This window comes from Haemaphysalis longicornis, unplaced genomic scaffold (genome assembly GCF_048455015.1).
Source record: "Haemaphysalis longicornis isolate Haplotype H1 unplaced genomic scaffold, Haemaphysalis longicornis Haplotype H1 scaffold_13, whole genome shotgun sequence".
NCBI classification, from domain to species: domain Eukaryota; kingdom Metazoa; phylum Arthropoda; class Arachnida; order Ixodida; family Ixodidae; genus Haemaphysalis; species Haemaphysalis longicornis.
Window position 1 is genome coordinate 64187183 of NW_027526233.1, and position 13860 is coordinate 64201042.

Genomic DNA, 13860 nt, shown 5'->3' on the forward strand with positions numbered 1-13860 from the left:
GTACATTTTTTATGTACACAGTGAACGTGTTTTCGAGCCACAGCAAACGGTTATCGTGTGGACTGCAAATCGGCGCCTTGTAATCACTTCCAGCAAAGGAAGTATCATGGATATCAAACCATTCCTTAATAACGGTTTTCATAAAATGAATGGTGGCACCCGCGTCCTTGAAATGATTCAGGGCCCTCTCTCCACGGTAATTCTCCTGCACATGTTGTAGCGCCGCACACACCTGTGGCGAGAACACTTGGACAGCACGCAGCACATTTTGCTTTTCAAGATTCGTCGGATACACATGTTTCCGTGTTAGGTTGCGAGCAAGTTTCACAGTCAGCGGCTTCTGATACTCGTAGAACTTCTGTACGTATGTACCACTTATAACGTCGCAGCCATCCGTGAGCTGCCTTTCAAGGAACTGGCTTCGGATATTTTTGATCACATGGCACGGGTCAAAGCTAAGGAATATTACCCGGTAGGGGTCATGCGGGTGCGTGGTAACCGTGCGCAAGGAGCCATTGCCTATGTGCTTGAACAGCGTGGTGTTTGCCGAGTAGTTGTCGGAAACAATACGAATGATAGTGAAACCACAGGACTCGACTGCCGCGATCACTTCCTTCGTCCATTGGAAAAGGTCTTTTCCACTTAGCTGCTTCGTAAAACAATACGAGCAAGGTATCTTATAGTGACTGTTAGTGCCACAAAGAACAAAGCACAAGACCCTGTTCGCCAAAAAACCCTGGGTGTTCGACGAGCTGCTGTCGGGTCTGTTCTTAAAACCAAACACGGCATCTCCTTTCCTGTCATAGATGCATTTTGGCTTAAGGCTGGCTTCATCAATAATTAAGGAAGTCATATGCTGCCTGCTGCTCGGAAGAGACGCTTCGTAAACCAGTCTTGTTCGCATTGCAGCACTCATTCCAGATGTGGTTGGACTGGGGCCCATGTATTTTTGGAGGTTGCATTTTGCTGGCAAGTTCAGGAGCCCTGATGACCGAGCATGGTCGTAACCCTTCGGTGAGAGGAACCTCCATATGACGCATTCTCTAATGACCTCTTCCGGGTACGTCAGATGTTGCTTCTCGTATCGTGCAATTTGGTGAGGCAGGAACACGGCCTTTCTATGTCCATTCCGCGATCCGCCTCGATTTTTCTCAACGAAGCGTGATGTTTGCTTGTTCGATAGAACGCACTGCGCTGCTCTTCCTTGGTGAGTTTGTCTAGTAACTTTCGACTCTTGGAACAGTGGTATGCTACCTGAGACCGGAGCCTCGAGATTGTGGAGAGGTACCGACTTGCACGTTGATGATCGTTGTTCATGGTTTGCGTGCTCATGCTTTTGGTGTCTTCGTGGTATTCGACGGACGCATTTGCTTCCGCTGGTAGTGGCTGGGCTTTATGCTTGATTTGTTTTGGAGGAAGTGCCGGAGGAACAGGTTCCTTGCGAGGCCTTTTCGCGGGAGGCATCGTGTCCGCCAGATAGCCTTAGCAAACGGTGGGCGCAGCGCCAGGCAAAAGTTCCTTTCTGCAGCACCCGGAAGCGTAGTCAGTCGGAAGGAAGTGCTGGCTACACACGACCGTAAACGGTGTCTTATAGTTGATAATTAAATCCTTCCTCGCAATGTTCCTTTGCCCTTTCGCGCACAGCTCTCTGTAACTTGGAAATTGGTGAAACGAAACTCCTCGGCTTTTCCCAGGGCGCAGCGTCAAAATGGCACACAGCAGTACACCATTTCGATGCTGGCCAGTCCACAGTTTAACCCGATGTACCCTGAAAATGTTAGAATAGCGCAATAAGAAACCGATTGAAAAAACAGAGTTTTAGCTGACAGTTTTGACGGTCCGCTTAGCTCCAATAGCAAGCGGGAGCGCTCTGGCGCAAGCGGCGTTAGGGAGCGGAGCCCCCCTCCGGTCCCGGAGCTCGCTGAGCGGACCGACTCGCTGCCGTTACGCTCCAGTCCGGTATTTCAAGCCTGCTGCACCCTGCGTTGCGAGTGCCCCTCGGGGAACTCGTGTTTCTTTACTCGAAACATGAGCGACGAAACAAGGAATGCGATTCCGAATAGGTAAAGTGCTCACACACCTCAACGATGTTTAGAAAGGAAGCCAAAAACGTCGACCAAAGCCCGAGCCTACTTCTGCTTCCCCCCCTCCACCCCCCCCCCCAAAAAAAACAGCCTTGTCATGGCTGTACGAAAGTTGACCGGCTTCCTTAAAATTATTTAGGATGATATCTTATCCGCGACTGCAATATATAAAAATGGCGAAACAGGCAATAAAGGCGGCCTTCTGCGTGACTAAAATATCACGTCTTATTTTTTCTTTAGGATGAAGTCTTGGTTTGGCCAAGCACAGGCCACGACCAGTGACGCGAATGATTCCCCGTCGAGAGCGATACGGTTATCGCTTATCTAAACGTGTTTCTGCTGCTCATTATCCGGTCGGGTTGCGCGGACCATCAGCACCGGAGCGGGCTGTCACAAATGGTTAGCTAACACTCTGTAATCGTGCAATTGAACCGCACAACAAATAAACTTACTTGGTGAGATACAGCAGCGAGTTTATGCATTAGTACAGGTGATATTCCGTGGCAGATCCAAAACACGCGTGGCAAGAATTGTCAGCTCACTTCACCAGAGGCGATGCGTCGACTAAGAAAAAGGTGGTTTGGGAGGGTAGAGGGTTAGTTCGAAGCTCCCTCACTCTGTCAAGAATCTTCTGTATTGCTTTCTTCTTGGGTGCGCAGGCCGTATGAAGGTGCGCGCTCACCGCTCCTCCAGTCCGGCCGTGGCTGTACGGCTGAGCTGTTAGGTGCTCCGTTCTTTCCGTGCGTCTGTTCGGTGCCCGTGCATTAGCGAGTGAACTTTAGTGGCCTGGCATTAAGTTAGCGGTTACAGTGCCCGCGTATGCGTGTGTTCTGTTTTGTTTTCACCACCTGCAGACGGATTTTAGGTCGTAATTCACTTCTAGAGCGCAAGATGCCGACCCCAGCTGTTGCGAGCAGCAGTAGCACTGGTGGTTGAGGTGCCGGTGGTGCTGCGCAGTTCTGCCATGCAAACGCTGCCGGTATGGCACAGACTGACATAGAAATCGATCATCATCATCATCATCATCATCATCAGCCTATCTACGCCTACTGCAGGGCAAAGGCCTCTCCCATTATTCTCAAATTACCTCGGTCCTGTGCCAACTGTGACCAATTTATCCCCGCAAACTTCTTGATCTCATCTGCCCATCTAACTTTCTGCCGCCCCCTGCAACGCTTGCCTTCTCTAGGGATCCACTCTGTTACCCTTAAAGGGGCACTGACACAAACTTTTGAAGGCGAGATAACTTCGGAGATAGATTGGTTGGAACACATTTACATCATCTGCAAAATATCAGCGGCGAATACAGCCTAGAACATATTTAAAATCAATTTTAAAGTGTGCGTAACGCAACCGAGCAGAGGACCACGCGCAATCGACGTCCCGAGGATATTGTGTAAATAAACAACACCCAAACACGTCACGAGTTTGTGTTTGCCGCTTCCGCACTTCCGGCGTTTTTCGCCGGCTCGCCCGGCTCGCCGCTCCAATCGGAGGGCCGGAGGGCGGAGCTACTGCTCTCGAGAACGAACGACCCGATCGTTGGTGGCGGAGGCGCCGTGATTTCGTCAGCTCATCGGGCAGCTGGCCGCGACCAAAATTCTACAGCGATTCCAGGCACTCTGTTTCTATTACTGTTCATTACCATTGGATGCGAATACGCGCCGGAGGCACGAAAAGCCCACTCAGCTAGCCGCACGGTCGCTGTGCAGACGGCGGCCACGGCCGCGAAGTGGCCCACGCCGGCGCAGGTAGCTCCAGTGATAGCTTGTTACCGCTGCACGAAATTGTCCCCAAGTCCCGACCATGGTGGCTTACATGAGAAAGGAGTTAATGATGCGATGGCAGGTTGCATTGACTTCTTGTTCGCATGTCTTCCCAGATTGTTCTCTGCTCTTTTCCCACCAACATTCTAACCTTCTTTTACTAACTCTACTGCTGTCCAGTTCACTTTTCCGCTAACCTTAAAGCCAAGGGCTTCCGGAAGCTGGATGGCTCCATCACTGCGGACTGGACGGATACTTTCGCACTCCGTTATATATGTCGCATGGTTTCTGGCTCATTTCCGCAGCCTGCGCATAGTTCTTCCTGTACCGGCTCGCGTAAGCGTTTTTGTCCGCAAGCAACCCGCTCGGGCTTCAAAAAGCAATGCACTCCCTTTGGTATTATCGAATAATTTTTCCCTTGTGATGTCCTGCTTCCCGATTCTGTAGATATCTAAGGACTTCTTCGCATCCATGCTCTTTTGCAGGTCGTTGTTTCTGTTTCTTTCACTTCATTTTTTATTGCCTTGGTCGTTTCCCCTGCACTTCCAGGTTTCATATACTTTGTTCTGAGCCTTCTGGTTCTTTTCCTTCATTGTGTGTCCACGCTTTTCATGTAAAGATACCGTAACACTTTGGCAGCCCATCTCTGATCATCCAGATTTTTAAGTCGTTCTTCAAAACATATTTTGCTCTGTGCTTCTCTCACTTCGAAGGATGCCCATCTCATATCTCCCTGCACTGCCTCATTTGTTGTTTTGCTGTGTGCTCCTAATGCCAATCCATCGTGTGCTGTGTGCTCCTAATGCCAATCCATCGTTGCCTACGCCAGCGCCCTCTATGCTTAGGCTGCCGAAGCCTACTTCAAGTGTTTTTTCTACACGTCCTTGCTCGCGGTGCTGCTGCTCTGGGTTATGCTCACTAATACCCACATTAATATTTTGTTCGTGCATCATTAAGTGGGTCTCATAAGCAGCATGAGCACTCCAAGGGAAAGAAAAGTGTTCCGAACAAGAGCCTGAGGAAGTGTCGGTGAAACCGAAGGCCACCGAAGTGATGGATGCCATCGACGTTCTGCGGAGGCATGCAGGCGCACGCGAATGTTTAAGAGCAAGCCTTGTTAGCGCTGTCAGCATACGTGCGTCGCGTAAAGTCCACCCTGGTCAAGAAAGGCCAAGCATTACTTACGGACTTCTTCACTACGGCTTGAACATCGAGTGCTGTTGGCAATAAATTGCTCTCCGAACGTGGTTAAAAAGTGTTCATTAGGCAGCTGCGATGCGGAGAAATCGGTTTCTTTAGGGCTCAGCGGAATTTGGCCAGAAGGTATTTAATGTAAGCTTTCCGCTTTAGCGGGAGCGCGTAAGCGCTGCTCCACTAAGTGAAGCGGTCCGCGTGTACTCCGCTCAACTCTCAATCATGGCTTTATCTCGAGTGTCGTGGTTGCATTACGCGCCCATACTGCAGAGCCTTTGTGCATGAAAAAGGTCTTTCGAAAGTTTTATAGCACCCTTCCACTGTTGGCCCGCCGCACCCCTCAACGCGCCCGCCTAAGCCTAGCACTGAACGGACGAAAAGAGGCGTAACGAACCAGCACCTCGCCGGGGTTAAGTTCACGGGACATGGACGCGGGTTCAATTGACTAACAGCGGCGTTTAGTAGTGACCGAAATGAAAAAAAAAAAGTGGGAAACTAGTCTGCTATCATATTTAATGAGGCGTTGCGGAAAAAGCACTGGTTTTACGACGACACGAACTATTGTCGGCTATCCGAATTCCATTGCCTAAGTGTTGAAGCTCTTAATACACACAATTTTCGCGGCTAGTTTTAGTGCAAATTTTGCTTTAAGTGGAGAGGTAACTACATAGCAGTTGTTTCTGAGCGATGGGCAAGGTTTTGAAACCTCAATAACTGGTTAAATTAACTGTAAAATCTAAACCTCGATTTTACGAAATTCTCGATTTAACGAAATTTTCGCCCACAAGTACGACTTCGTTATTTCGTGGTTTAACTGTATATATATATATATATATATATATATATAGTGAGCACCAGCAGAATCTACAGTCCTGGGGCAATCGCCGTGCTCCGATAGGACACCCTATCGTCAGCGCTTCATCTTCAACAACTCGGCTTCTGGCATCATCATCACCGCTTCCTGACGGGGTCTTCCTGGGTCTTCGGCTCTCGGAACAAACCGCTCTCCTTCACGAGTCCTCGACTCTCTCAAGTGGCGGAGGGTGCCTTCGACCTCTCCCGATCGCACAGCTGGAGCTTCGACCAGGTCGGCGCTTACCAACTAGCCCCATGGATCGCGAGGGCAGCAATGGTGGCAGCAACGCTGCAGTTCCCGTCCAGCCCACCTTCACTGTCACCAGCCCCCACCGCGAACCGCCCTTTTTCGCTGGCCTTCGGGGCGAAGACGTTGAGGAATGGCTTGACCAGTTTGAGCGAGTGAGCGCGTTCAACCGGTGGGATGACGCATTCAAACTGAAGAATGTTTGCTGGTCCCTGAATGAAGTGGCGAAGACGTGGTTCCTTAACCAGGACGGCTTCTCTAATTGTGAGAACTTCAAGGAGGACATACGTAAGATCTTCGGAACGTCCTCTGCTCACTCGAATGAAGCCAAAAAGAAACTTGATGCCCGTGTGCAACGCCCGGAGGAGACTTACGCTTCATATATTGAAGATGTCCTCGCGCTATGCCGCCGGTTCGACAAGGACATGCCTGAAACGGAGAAGGTACGCCACATACTGAAAGGTATCGCCCATTTTGCCTTTTATACTATGGTGATTCAGAATCCCGCTACCATTTCCGATGTGCGAACGATCTGCCAGCGGCTCGACCATCTCCAGTCCATCCGGGTTCAACACGACACCTTGACTGCCTGCCCCTCTGGCTATGGCGAGCTCCGTACTCTGATTCGCGACATCATCCGTGAAGAGTTGGATCAGCGTGACACACCCTGCGCTCAGAACAACTACGGTCGTGCACCTGGTCTGCGTGACATGATCAGAGAGGAGAGAGAGAGAGAGAAAAGACTTTATAGAAAACATCCGGCATGCGGGAGGTCCCCGGCCACGCAGGGCGCAGATACTCCCTATCTATAGACTATGGTAATGGTCCATTAGTCTTAGGCCTAGATCTCGAAGATTCGTGCCCCGGCTAGGCTGCTGATACTCGGATCCCTCCGCTCCCATCACTGCCTCTGGCATCTCTGCCGTTGGCGGTCGGGGCGTCGGGTCCCTTTCTCCGCTGCTTCGCCAGGGCTTCTTCGAGCCGCTGGATGGTCTTCCGTTGATGTTTGAGTTCACTAGAACACACACACACGCGCACTTCCTCGGGATACGTGTCTCTCGAGCACTGCACATCCCCAGCGCGCACCACACTTTCGCACCCCCCCCACATGATGTGCTGGAGGGTGGCCGGTTCTCGCTTGCACACACTACACGTAGTGTCCTCGTAAAGGTCCGGGCACATGTGCCGGGCCAGGGTCGGCGTCAGCACACACTCCACCTGCAGTTGTCGAAACCTCACCGCCTCCGCTCGAGACAGTTCTTGGTGCGGAGGCGGGAAGGTTCTTCTGGCTTCGCGGTGCCAGGCCAGGATCTCGCCGTAGTCGATGAGGGGCTCCGCGAAGTCTTGATCTTCCCCGCATGCCCCGAGGTGGCGATCGGCCGCGACCCGGCACGTGGTGAGACCACGGGCCGCAGCGTCCGCCTCCTCGTTGCGGTTCACGATGTTCGGTGTTAGCTCCCTGCCCGCGTGGGCCAGGAACCACTTGAGAGTGATGAGTCTGGGTACGGTCTCCCTAGCAGCCCGCGAGACCTCGGAGGATCTTACTAGCCGCTCGGTGCCCCGCCAGACTATTCCTCGGGCGAAGTTTCTGATCGCCGACTTGGAGTCGCTTAGCACCGTGCGCGTGCCCGGTAGGCTCATGGCCGAGGCGATCGCCATCTCCTCCGCCTGGCCGGCCGTTCGGGCACGCACGGTGCTCGCCGTTAGGAGTTCCCCGGTGGTTGCTCGAACTGCCACCGTCACGAAGGCGCCGCTCCTCCCCGGATACCTCGCGGCATCCACGAAGACTGCACCTTCGTCCTCTCGATGTTGACGAGCGAGCGATAGCGCGCGCGCCGCCCGTCTGTCGCCGTCCCGTTCTGGATCGGTGTTCTTTGGTAGCGGGTAGACGACTGTTCTTCGGACCACCTCGTCGCCCAGGGGCACGAGATCGTCCTGGTCGTCCGTCGATTCGCCGGGAGGTAGTAGCCCGGCTCTGTCTAGCAGTCTTCTGCCCGCTGCCGTGCTGCCCAGGCGGCTCAGCTGCGATGCGCGTTGGGCCTCGCTGATCTCCAAGAGCGTGTTATGTACTCCCAGAGACAGCAAGGCCGACGTCTTGGTTCCTTGTAGGAGCCCGAGGGCCCCCACGTAGGCTTTGCGGATTGCCGCGTCGATTTTCTGTCTTTCCGCGTTGGTCCACCGATGGAAAGCCCCCGCGTATGCCGCATGGCGAATGACGAAAGCCTGCAGCAGACGCAGGAGGCTTCCTTCTCTCATGCCTCGCGAGCGAGACGAAATCCGCTTTACGAGACGTGCCGCGATGCCCGTCTTGGTGACGATGTTCTTCACCGCCGTACCATTGGTTTGGGTGCCGTCCATGAACATACCCAGGACTCGGAGCCCCGGGACGTGTGGGATCGGTTCTCCGTCGCCCGTGCGTACGACGATGTGACGAGCCGCTTCTTGGCTTGCGCTTTTCCTGTGTCGTCCTGGCGGTGGTAGGATGAGCAGTTGTGATTTTTGCGGCGAGCATCGCAGTCCCGTGCCCGAGAGCGCGGACTCCACGGCATCCACCGCAGCTTGCAGGCCTGCTTCTATGTAGCCGTCGCTGCCACCCGTTGCCCAAATGGTGATATCGTCGGCGTACAGGCAGTGTCGGATTTTGGGATCGAGTGTCTCCAGGTTCCTGGCCACCTCTATCATAACGAGGTTGAACAGGAACGGGGAGATTACTGAGCCTTGTGGAGTCCCCACGCTGCCCAGCTCTCGCTCTTCCAGCTTCGTTCCTCCCACCTCTAGCCGAGCTGTGCGGCGGGAGAGGAAGGCCTTGATGTAGTGGTACGATCTTGTTCCCAGCCCCAGGCGGGATACCTGAGCCAGGATTGCCGAGTGGCGGACGTTGTCGAACGCACTCTGCAAATCTAAGCCCAGGATCGCTCTGTTGTCGTTCTTCGGGATCCCGCCCGGGGGGTCCAGGATTTCCCGTTGAAGCAAAAGCATGGCATCTTGGGTTCCTAGTTTTGCTCTGAAACCCAGCATGGAGTCCGGGTACATGTTCTGGGACTCCAGGTAGCGGTTCCACCGGGTGTTGAGGACATGTTCCAGCACCTTGCCCACGCAGGACGTGAGCGAGATGGGACGCAGGCCCTCTATTCCCGGTGGCTTATTTGGCTTTGGCATCAGGATGGTCTTTGCGGTCTTCCAGGCTTTGGGCAGCTGCCCGCTGTGCCAGCACTTGTTGTAGAAGCGCGTGAGCGACGAGATGGCCGAGTCACTGAGGTTACGCAGAGCTTTGTTGGTGATTCTGTCGGGTCCGGCCGCCGAACGACAGTTCAAATTTTGCGTGGCCTGGCGTACCTCCCACTCCTCGATGTCTCGGTCGAGGGTAGGGTTCGGCGGACCCGCTAGCTCGGGTGATCTTCATGCTGGGTGGAGGGGAGATAGCGCTCGTTCAGGCGCCTGTGCATCTCTTCCTCCCCCAGTTGTCTTGCGGTGGTGTGCAGGATTTGGGCCATGCGCGTGCGTTGGTATTCACAGCTCTTGGTTTCGTCCATGAGCTGCCTCAGGAGCTTCCAAGTGCCGCCACGGTGCAGCCGCCCGTCAGCCTGGCTGCAAAGCGCAAACCATTGCTGGGAGCATAGCTGTCTACTGTAGCGTTCAATTTCTCGTCCGAGCTCTGCCACTCTTTTGCGCAGCTTCCTATTGTGCCGCTGCCTTCTCCAGCGTTGTTGGAGCGAGCGCCGAGCCTCTAACAAGTGGGCTAGGCGTGGGTCCATCTTTTCGTATTCTTCTGGCGCGTCGACTTCGTCTGTGGCGCCTTCTGTGGCTGTCCACACTCTCGCTGTCCAGTCTTCAATATTGTCAATTTCTCCAAGTTCCGCGTCTCGGAATTTGTGCCAATTGACCAGCTTGTGCTTCGTTGTTTTGCCGTAATTCACTCCTTCGTTGGGGTGGCTTAGTGGCACTTAGATTTCTATGATAAAGTGGTCGCTGCCCAAGTTGTGTCCCGTGTTCTTCCACCTTACGGCCCCGCCGTCGGGCAGGAGCGCAAAGGCAAGATCCGGGTTCGTGTCTCGGGCAGTCGACGTTCCAATTCTCGACGGATGAGCTGGGTTCGTCAGTAGCGTGAACTCGGCCGCACTTGCGTCTTCTAGATCTCTCCCTTTGGATGTGGTGTGGGTGTATCCGAGTTCTGTGTGTTGGGCGTTGAAGTCGCCGCAGATGATTGCTGCCGCGTCTCCTCTTTTCGCCAGATCCTTTTGCGTTTGCATCGTGGCGTTCTTGACTTTTTGGAACAGGGTTCTGAATTTCTGTTTTCCATGCTGTGGGTTGCTGTAGGCGTTGGCAATGTGTATCGTTGTCGACGTCTTCTTCTTGCCGCCTCGAGTCTTACGTCCCTTGCTGGAAATGACTAGCTCGGTGACGCAGAGCTCGATTGCGGTGTCTCTGTTGCCCAAGAATTTGTCGTGTTTTACGTGAGCGATGCCTTTGCGGACAAACGTGCACACTCCCTGCGCCGCACCCTTCCCGCATGTGCGGGCGCTCGGCGGGCAGGCATGCGCACGGTATCCGGGCAACGTCGGCGTGTCTTCCATGTGTGTTTCTTGTATTGCTATTACGTCTGGTTGTTCCGACGGGTCAAGTGATTTCAGGTGCTGTTGCAGTATTGCTTTGCGGCATCGGAACCCATTTGCATTCCAGTGCCATATCTTCATCGTGCTGTCGCTGTTTCTATCCATTATTGCGGCGACAGTTTCTGCGCGTTGCAGTAACGTTGCACCGCCGTCTCGATGAGTGGTTGCAACTTCTCGGGGCTTAGTAGTTGTTCGATCGCCTGCTTTACTTGCAGTTGTATGGTTTGGGCCAGCTGTTGCTGGATGGTTTGGGTGCATTTAGTCAGGAGTCTTTGTTCGAGAGCCTCGAAGTTCCTGCCCCAGCGGTTCACCGTTGTGGTGAGCTGGTTGATGCGTCTGTTGAGCCCGGCATATCCAAGAGGTTGCCTCTTAGCCTTGTCCCCTCCGTGTGTTGCAATGGATTTGACGGAAATGTCGTCGTCTTCATCGTCTTCGCATTCGCTGTCTCTGTCGAGCTCCTCTGTAGGTTGCTCTTCTATTCTTCTTGCGGCCGCAATGATGGACGCCCTAGTCTTGGGAGTCGTCGCCTTAGCGGTGAATTGAAAGGTTTTGGGTACGGTGGTGTTGATGCTGCAGCTTGCCGAGGCTTTTGCCTGGGTGCCCTCGTCATCTTCGTCGGCGTCTATCGACATCATGGTGTTGTTGGCTTCGCTCGTTGCTCTGCCTTCCTTGAGTTTCGCTATGGTTCCGCGTTGGTGCGCTATCGTTAGCTGCATTGCAGCCATCTTCGTTTGCTGGTCCTGCATCATCTTTTGCAGTTCCCTCACGGTGGCCTTTAGCTCGCCCACCTCTTTCTTGTATTGCTCCTCGCAACCGTTGCTGGGCATTCTGCCAGACTCCTTATCTCTGCCTGGCGTCGCGTCCGCGTTTTCAGGGGTTGTTTTCGTTCCCCGGGACACGGACCTCCTTCTCTGCGTCTCCTTCTTTCCCTCCTGTGTGACGTCAATCTTGTTTTGCGATCTTTCACGCTCTCGTTTCTGCGAAACCGAGCGCTGACGTCGAGTTGTTTTCGACTTTCCAGTAGTGATGTCAGCCCACGTTGGGCCGTCTGACGTCATCTTACGCCAATCGCGGTTCACCACGTTGCTCCCCTTTCGGCCTGCTTCCAGTTCCGGGAATTCGTCCCTTCGAGAAAGTCTGGCCTTCATGGCGGGTTGCAAGGGCGCGGGCGCCATCTTTGCAGGGGCTTCAGCGTTCTGCTTGGCCCACTGTCTCTTCTTGATTTGGATCGGCGTTTTGAATTTGTTCTTGCAGCTACCCGCGCCCGTAACGTGGGAGCCGCCACACAGCCTGCATTTAGGCTTGCAGTATTCTGCGTGATCTTCGCCCGGATTTCTCCGTCCGCACGCAAAGCACACTTTGACATTTGGGGTAGGGCATACATCCTTCCTATGCCCCACTTTGCCGCAGATTTTGCACACCTCGCGGTGCTGGCGGTACAACGTACACTTTGCAATAAAGCCTCCGTACTTTACGTAGTGCGGGACCTTTTGCCCTTCAAATAATATTACAACCGACGTGGATTTGCCCAGTCGGTGCGCGGCCATGGCCGTTGGATTGTACTGGTTCACGATGCACTTGGTGATCTCCTCATCAGTTTCATCGTGCTCAACCCCGCTGATCACGCCACGGGAGGTGTTGTCCGGGGTAGCTTTGTACGCGAAAGTCTCGTACGAGCATTCTCCTATCGTTAGTCTTCTGATCGATCCGTACTGGAAAGATCTCTTTTCGCTGGGCGTACTCAGCACTATGATGTTTTGAGCAGCGTTAAGGGCAATTGAGTCCTCCTCTGCTTCCTCATAAGTAATGTTGGCTGCTGCGAGTATCGCTCCACGCAAAACAGTCATCGCAGTCGTGCTTACGACTAGCCTGCCACGAGGCCTAACCACCACGCGGTGCTCGTCCTTCCCGGCAAAGTTTGGCATGCGTGCCGATTTGGCCATATTGGCGTTAACTTTAGCTACAAATTGCGCTTTGGCTGCGCGTTGTCGCTCCTCTTTACTTCTATCGTTCGAAGCCGAGAGAGATGTGCTCGGCTTACCTTTAGGCTGGGTCCCTTGCTGCGACGAGGCTCCCGTTGCCTGCTGTTTCTTGCTGCGGCGCGAGACTACAACAGTCCAACCCGCGCACAAGTTCGCCGGTTCACTCGCACAGTCCACTGATTCGGTGCACAGTCCGGTGCCGGTCTTGGCAAAGCTGCCGTCGCCGATAGCCGAAACGCTCCCGTAAGCACTGGGTGGCGGTCCCGAAGTAGTGTTAGCAGCCTTCTCCCTCGCTGGGTCTACGTCCACGTGGCCGTGTCTCCTCTTGCGAGTCTGGTCTGCATCCGTAGTCGCAGCAGTGATGTCCATGGCTTGTATTTCTTCATTTCCGTAATCCATTTCGCCTCCAGGAGTCGTGGCGAACTCAGAAACGGCGCCCAAGGCTGCTTCAGGGGCCGCGACGGCCGAGCACATGGCCGCCGCGGAGGCAGTCAGCGTTAGGCTTAGCGGGGCGGCGCCCACTCTAGACGCAAAAGTCGCCTTAATTCCTCGAAAATTGGGTAAAATGGCCCAAATTTGGTATCAACGTGGTCCGCTAGTTAAGAGGAACGCTCACGTACCAAAATGGATCCGGTAGGGGTCGATGATCCGCTGATAATTAGCATAGTCGACGGAGCCGATGTGAAGTGCGTTCGCTCGCTCCGCGCGCCGCACGCCCTCCACCTGATCAGAGAGGAGCTGGTGTCCATGACAACTCTTCCTCAGCCATGTCATAGTGCTCCTCTTTTCATGTCAACTTACTCTGAGGCCGTATCCCGATCACCTGTGCCCATGGAGCATATCGTGTCCCCGCCCTCGCACGGCCACTTGACCGCCCTATCTGCACCTCCGGCCGCGCCGCCTTTCCATTCAACTTGGCGAGCACCGCGCCCTATTAGCGACCGGCCCGCCTGCTATTACCGTGGCATCCGAGGGCACATTTCTCGCTTTTGCCGTCGACGACAGCTGGACGAGCGCCGCGGCTACGCCCCATACGAGCGAGATAACCGCTTCAACTACGCCCCTCGCCAGCGTGTATACTCGCCTCCTCCGCCTCGCTCTACGCCCCCAATTGATTCC